Source organism: Podarcis filfolensis, assembly GCF_964270895.1.
Source record: "Podarcis filfolensis genome assembly, chromosome: 5".
Lineage (NCBI taxonomy): Eukaryota > Metazoa > Chordata > Lepidosauria > Squamata > Lacertidae > Podarcis > Podarcis filfolensis.
This window is the reverse complement of record NC_139608.1, coordinates 3,233,222-3,240,994: the sequence shown is the minus strand read 5'-3', so window position 1 is coordinate 3,240,994 and position 7,773 is coordinate 3,233,222.

The following is a 7,773-nucleotide window of genomic DNA, read 5'->3' as shown; positions in this document are numbered from 1 at the left end:
ATTGCTTCTCTCCTGCTGCTAAAGCTGTAGTGAGGTTTCTCCTGGGTGGGGGGGGGTGGGGGGGTCTAACCATGGAGGCTTGAAAGGAAAGGTATCTGTAGCAGGCGAGAGATGCCCAGAGCATGACTTTATGCAGATGGGACGAAGAGGAAGAGTATCACTTAAGAGACAATATGTTGTTGTTGTTTAGTCGTTTAGTCGTGTCCGACTCTTCGTGACCCCCTGGACAAGAGCACACCAGGCACTCCTGTCTCCCACTGCCTCCCGCAGTTTGGTCAGACTCATGTTTGTGGCTTTGAGAACACTGTCCCACCATCTCGTCCTCTGTCGTCCCCTTCTCCTTGTGCCCTCCATCTTTCCCAACATCAGGGTCTTTTCCAGGGAGTCTTCTCTTCTCATGAGGTGGCCAAAGTATTGGAGCCTCAGCTTCACGATCTGTCCTTCCAGTGAGCTCTCAGGGCTGATTTCCTTAAGAATGGATCGGTTTGATCTTCTTGCAGTCCACAGGACTCTCAAGAGTCTCCTCCAGCACCATAATTCAAAAGCATCAATTCTTCGGCGATCAGCCTTCTTTATGGTCTAGCTCTCACTTCCATACATCACTACTGGGAAAACCACAGCTTTAATTATATGAACCTTTGTTGGCAAGGTGATGTCCCTGCTTTTTAAGATGCTGTCTAGGTTTGTCATTGCTTTTCTCCCAAGAAACAGGTGTCTTTTAATTTCGTGACTGCTGTCACCATCTGCAGTGATCATGGAGCCCAAGAAAGTCAAATCTCTCACTGCCTCCATTTCTTCCCCTTCTATTTGCCAGGAGGTGATGGGCCCAGTGGCCATGATCTTCGTTTTTTTGATGTTGAGCTTCAGACAATATATTTATTTCATTTTTAACCCACCAATGTAGAAGTTTGTGGTGATGAAGCAGTTTATAAATCCTGCTAAATAAAGATAGAAAAATAGTAAGGGAGAACCCACGTCTTTAAAAACCTGGCTGAGGAGATGAGGTTTTAGCTGATGCAGGAAACCAACCATTGTTGGCCCCAGCTGGATTTCAGGAGGAAGAGCATTCTAGAGCCAGGGAACCACCACCAAGAAGACCCTTCATAGAGATATGAAGCTCCCCTGTTTAGGCAAGCTTTTAATATTTGATGAATTATTGTATTTTAATATTTTTCTGGAAGCTGCCCAGAGTAGCTGGGGAAACCCAGCCAGATGGGCGGGGTATAAATTAATTGTTGTTGCTGTTGTTGCTGCTGATGTTGTTGTTGTTGTTGTCTGTGGGAATGTTCAGGGAGGCAGGAGAGAATATATTGTTTATTAATATTCTTCCCAACTTGTGCTAGGAAATTTCTTTAATTAGCAGAGTTTACATTCCCCTTTTACATGCACAGCAGATAGCTGGTTGCAGGCTTGTGTAAGCTTCTCACTACAGTGGTACCTCGGGTTAAGAACTTAATTCGTTCTGGAGGTCTGTTCTTAACCTGAAACTGTTCTTAACCTGAAGCACCACTTTAGCTAATGGGGCCTCCTGCTGCCGCTGCGCCACCGCTGCACGATTTCTGTTCTCATCCTGAAGCAAAGTTCTTAACCCGAGGTACTATTTCTGGGTTAGCGGAGTCTGTAACCTGAAACATCTGTAACCCGAGGTACCACTGTATTAGGTTCCTGGTAAGTTCCCTTATATCCCTTTTAAAAGAATAAACACACCACAATCCTGTGTAAAGTATATAAAAGAAGTTTACTCACATCATCAGTTCACAGTTGGATCCCTGAAGGCAGACTTAGTTACAAAGTATATACATGTGGATCTATCCCATATGGAGATAGTCCCAGTGTCCTCTGTTGGCTAAGAGCCAAGAGAGCAATTCTAGCTAAAAGTTGCTGCTCCAACGACAGAGGAAGTCAAAGAGAGAGAGTATGGCAGCATGCCTTGTCCCTTTTCTTACCTGGGCAGGTAAGGTCACACCCACCTCTAGTCACATGCAAAGGAAGTATGTCCTAGCCAGGAGGAAACAGGAAGTTTTCGACTGGCTGGACCAAACATTCCCCCGCATGTCCACTCTAGGAAAACAAGGAATGTTGTACTTGGCTGCTACTTGTGTATCACATCCCACAAGTCCTCCAAACAAAGTGAGCATACAAAACAGGTATGTTGGGGGAGGTGTATCTCTAAACTAAAGATTATGAAGAACTTTCTGATAGCGAGATTTCTGATAGTGGAATGGGCTCCCTTCGAGTTTTCCAGTCAGATTTTGTTTTTTTTAGTTTTTAAATAAATTTTTATTAATTTTCCAACATATATTAAAACACAATACAACTGACAACACATAAACAAACAAACATATAAACACGTATAACTTCATAACCTTTTTTCCTTAAACCTTATTTCAACAACTTCCCCATACCTCCCTTTTCTGCATCCCTGTTTTAAACTTTTCCAGCAACCCCTAATTTCAATTACTTATAATTCACTTTCTTTAATCCTTTTTCTCTTACCCAATTATTTGTCACTGCAATTCTGTTTTACATTACCCATGACATTTTAGCACTCATTAATTTTACAACAGTTCTTAAGATAAACTTTAAATTTCTTCCAATCTTCTTCCACCGTCTCTTTTCCTTGGTCGCGGATTCTGCCAGTCATCTCAGCCAGTCCCATATAGTCTATCACCTTTGTCTGCCTGAGTTTTCCAGTCAGATTTTGGATAGCCACCTGCAGCCAGAGATTCTCCAGCTGTGATTCCTGCATCTTCCAACTCTACAGTTCTAGGGCTCTAAATGGGCATATTGGTGAAAACAATACACCAAGATGCATTGCATTAGGTCTCTTGCAAAAATAAATAAATGTGCACACTAGGGCAAACTGTGAACGAAAAATGTGCATATTAGGAGGAACGCATATGGAAATATTTGTGAATATTCAAGCTGGCTTTTAAAGAAGTAAATAGATCACAAACTGCAGATGGGTGGGGGCGGAGGAGGAGCTGAATTTGACACATGTGTCCATTCCTGCTTTTGAGTAGCAGTTGTCAGTGACCAAAAAACCCCCCACCAAAAAACAAACAAACCAGGGCTGGAGCTCTTGCCGTCTCCTTACGTTCTTAAGGAAGTCTGCAAATCCTGGTGGTGTAACTCTCCTATTATTCAACTCCATTTTCTCCAGAAATCAAAGTGCCATTGATTTTTTTATTTTTTTTACCCGACTCGCTATTTACTGAGCATGAAAAGGCTTCTTTGCTTGCATCCCTTCTGCTCCGGTTATCAATCAAGGAATGTTTATGCCATAGAAAAGCATTTGTTAAGACAACAGCCTCTCTCTGGGTGGCACTTTAATACCCTCAGTGTGGAAAAGAAATATAAGAAATAATAAACAGATCTCGGGGGTTTTAATTCATCGTTAATGAGCCTTTCAACATGACTGTAAATGCTCAGGAGCATGTTTTTAAAAGAAGGAAGGCAACATGAAACGAAATAAAAACTGCAGCTGATATTAAAATCAATGAGACTTAACTACTTTGGAAAAACGTTTTCTCTCTCTCTCTCTGCGTTGGCTGTCAATTAAAGTGTCAGGCATAATTGGTCTATTCTGTAGAAAATGCATCTTCAATAATGTGGAAGGGGGGGGGGAAGGGAGATGTCGATATTTTCCCTCTCATCCTCTCCTCTCTCCTTTCAGCTTTACATAATAACCATCTCACAGCTAAAATGCATTTAATTTGATCTTAATGCCAGGGTAGCTAGCAGGTTTTTAACTGTGTAAGAAGTTCTTCTTGTCTGTTAACTGCAGAAAGTGCTTCTCTGACACCAGGCTAATAAACTCCGCCATCTGAAAATGGCCTTTCTCTTGAGTTGATGCCTCTTGGCTGCTGGTTTTGCAATAAACAAAACACTTAGAGGTTCACCCCATCCAACAGCTAATGGGGACAAACTTCTGCTTCCCGTGATTGTCTCTGCTTTCTGCATGGCCCCAGTTCAGGATGATTCCAGGTGAGATGACCCACTGACTCCATTTCCAAGATGCCCTTCAGCGATTGCGATCGTAGGGCAGCGGGCATTAAAGCCATAATTAAAAACCAAACCAATGGATGGAGCAACTCCCCAAGGAGGAAATGGGGCTTTTTAGCTTAGAGGAAAAGCAAGAAAGAGGAGAGACATGACTGAGTGTATAAAATGATGGAGGAAGGGGATAAAGAAGAGTTTTTCTTCCTCTCCCCTAACTCTAAAATTCATGGATATGCACATCGAACTATCATAGAATCGTGGAATTGTAGAGTTGGAAGGGACACCAAAGGTCATCTGGCCCAACTTCCTGCAATAGAGGAATCTCAGCTAAAGCACCCATGAAAGTGAACTTGTTATGTACTGAGTTGAATAGAATCCAAAATGCAGCAGTCTGATTGGTTCTAGAACAATAGGATCCAAAATGCAGCAGTCTGATTGGTCCTAGAACAATGCAGCAGTATGATTGGTCTGCAGGAGCCACCCAATCCAGCTCCAGATGGAAGTGAATCCACAACCTGATTGGCCTACAGGAGAATTCCAGAATTAGCCAATCATGTGCAGCCCATTGTGTAAATAATGTATATAAAGCAGATACTTTGGGGGAACTTCCATTCCTCCTCACCACTATGAGCTGAATAAAGAGCATGAAATCCACTCTCGACTCCGAGTATATTTTAGAACTTGAAGAGGGGTATCAGGAAAGCAAAAGCGGAGTACAGAGGAAAAATGGAGGACCCTCTGAGAAATTATGATACTAGACAAATGTGGCAGGGAGTTCAATGTCAGCTGAACAGCAGTTGGGGGAGTGGTGCAGGAAAAACAACTTACTCCTTAACTTAAAGAAAACAAAAGAGATTATTGTGGACTTTAGGAAATGTAAATTGAATATTCAGCCACTTATTATTGAGGGGAAGTGCGTAGAACAGGTCTCAGTGTTTCTGGGACTGGGACTGGTGGAAGTAGTAGACCCCAAATGGCTGGTGGGTTGTGGAAGGCTGCCTTAGAGATCAGCAGGCTCCTCTTGTGCCCTCAAGTTCTTACAAGACAAAGAAATTATATGCAACAAAAATTGGCTTTAGAAATGCAAACGAGCAAGCTCTCTCTTAAATGACCCCTTCCTACCTTCCCTGTGCAAAACTAGGGATAGTTTTTTTTGTTTTAAATAGTCTTAACAAATGATGCCCCAACAGCTCTCCTGAGCAGCCTTAAAGCCAGGCTTAATGATAATGAACCAGAAGCTCAGCCGGACATGGCTGCTGGAATGGTGAGGAAGTTGCCCAATTAGGCTAACAAGGTGCAAGCGCTAACATCAGGAAAGCCCTCAGAATAACTGATAATTGAGATGGGAAACTGAGCGTGTGGCCGGCAGACAAGATAATGGCCAGCAGGAACAATAGGTGGTCTGTAGCAGCCTAGAGAGCTTTGTTTTCATCTTGACCCCAGCTAGAGAGGCATCTCAAAATTTCTCTCCGTCTTGGACAGAGTCACAAATCTCCAAGCTAAAATTCAAGCGCCCTGCTCTTCCTCGCTTGGATGCTGTTTTTATTTTTAAATTTAAATAAAAGGGTTCAAGCTGTACGGATGTCATATCACAGAAGACAGGAAGGAGGGTTTGGCAAACCGCAATGCTCCTTCAGGGTACGGTGATCGAAATCAGTAGTAGAAATGGAGAGATCTGTCAGTTTCACTTCTCTCGGTTTCTCATTTTTGCCCCCAGTCTTAAATTCAGCACTTCACTTTGCTGCAAAAGGTTGTTGTGTTTTTAAAAAAATCTTCATGAAGATTCAACAGGATTTTACTGGGGATTTCCCCTAAAAAACACACGTTCATATGCACTTTTGACATTATGCATTCCTTACTCATATCTTCGCCTAACAGATGCACTTTTGGACCTGTGGGTTGGAGAAATGCATCATGAAATGTGGAGATATTGCCAGGCCTGCATCGCTGGGTGGTTAAAGGTTTTGGGGTCTTGGGCCTTTGATAATGTTTCAGAACACAAGAAGACCCTGCTGGAATATGGCCAATGGCAGGGCTGGATTGAGGTCTGATGAGGCCCTAAGCTACTGAAGGTAATGGGGCCCTTTATATGTCCAGCTGTCCTTTTTCAACAACAAATTGTCGCTGTTCTGTGTGTGGAATATATATAGGCTATATGGTAATTTATGGACCTAAACGGTATCTCAAGCCTTTGCACATGGTGCCATGCAACCAGTTCATGTAGAATGTGGGCACCCCATACAGTGGTACCTCGGGTTAAGTACTTAATTCATTCCAGAGGTCCGTTCTTAACCTGAAACTGTTCTTAACCTGAAGCACCACTTTAGCTAACGGGGCCTCCCACTGCCGCCACGCCGCCAGAGCACGATTTCTGTTCTTATCCTGAAGCAAAGTTCTTAACCCGAGGTACTATTTCTGGTTAGCGGAGTCTGTAACCTGAAGCCTATGTAACCCAAGGTACCACTGTATATAGAAATGAGCAAATTTGAGGGAGCGGCTAGCAGGCGGGGCCCATGACTTACATTCTAGGAACCTACACAACACAAAACACTGTTGCTGTATGTAGGTTTTATTTTATATGTTTTTTATCTTATATTTTGGAAATGTACATCCAGGGTTTTTTTCCTTTAATTTTTTGGGGGTCCCCAAGAGAGTGGGGCCCTAAGCTAGAGTTTGTTTTGTTGTTGTTTAGTCGTTTAGTTGTTTCCACCTCTTCGTGACCCCCTGGACCAGAGCACGCCAGGCACTCCTGTCTTCCACTGCCTCCCGCAGTTTGGTCAAACTCATGCTGGTAGCTTCGAGAACACTGTCCAACCATCTGGTCCTCTGTCGTCCCCTTCTCCTTGTGCCCTCCATCTTTCCCAACATCAGGGTCTATTCCAGGGAGTCTTCTCTTCTCATGAGGTGGCCAAAATATTGGAGCCTCAGCTTCAGAATCTGTCCTTCCAGTGAGCACTCAGGGCTGATTTCTTCCAGAATGGAGAGGTTGGATCTTCTTGCAAATTTGGCACTGCCATTGGCCCATCCAGTCCATCATCCTGTTCCCGCAGGGGCCAAGCAGATGCCTGTGGGAAACCGGCAAGCAGGATCCGAGCAAAGAGCCCACTCCCCTCTTACAGCCTCCAATGTTTGCAGCTTCCAGCTACTGCTTTGAGTTTCTTTTCTACAATCAAGCAGCAGATAAATTTTATGAAATGAATGAATGAATGAATATTGTCCAATCTTCTTTTAATGCCAACCTTCTGTGGGAGCAAGCATTTTGGCCTGCATCTGCTTTTGGTAAAAACTCTTCTTTTGCTCTTAGCATTTTAAGACTAGCCCAAATGATTTAAACATTACGGGGCAGTGGATCTGGATCACAAGAAATGCAAATAACTGTTGATTAATTTTCCTGTAGGGAAAGTACTTGTTGGAAAGAAGGTTTTGTTCTCGTCAGGGCTGATGGATGGCCTCTTAGAGGTACATGGCATTGTTCGCTTTTCACAAACAGATCGGGGGTAAAAATAGGCATTAGGCATCCATCAGGCAGGTGATGGTGGAAACTGAGGTCTACTGTGGCAAACATTCATTTGAGGTGCCTTGCAATTGTCTGAAAGGAGGGCTGGGGGAAACAGAATGGGGCAGCCGTCAAAATAATGTGCGAACCATTGAATTCAGTTTGAACGCTCCATTTTTCAGTTTCCTATATTCAAGTTTGAAAACTTGACACTTCTCCTTAAAAGTCAGCAACTCAGAGCAGCTGGAAACCTTCAAAATGTGCACTTTGGTACA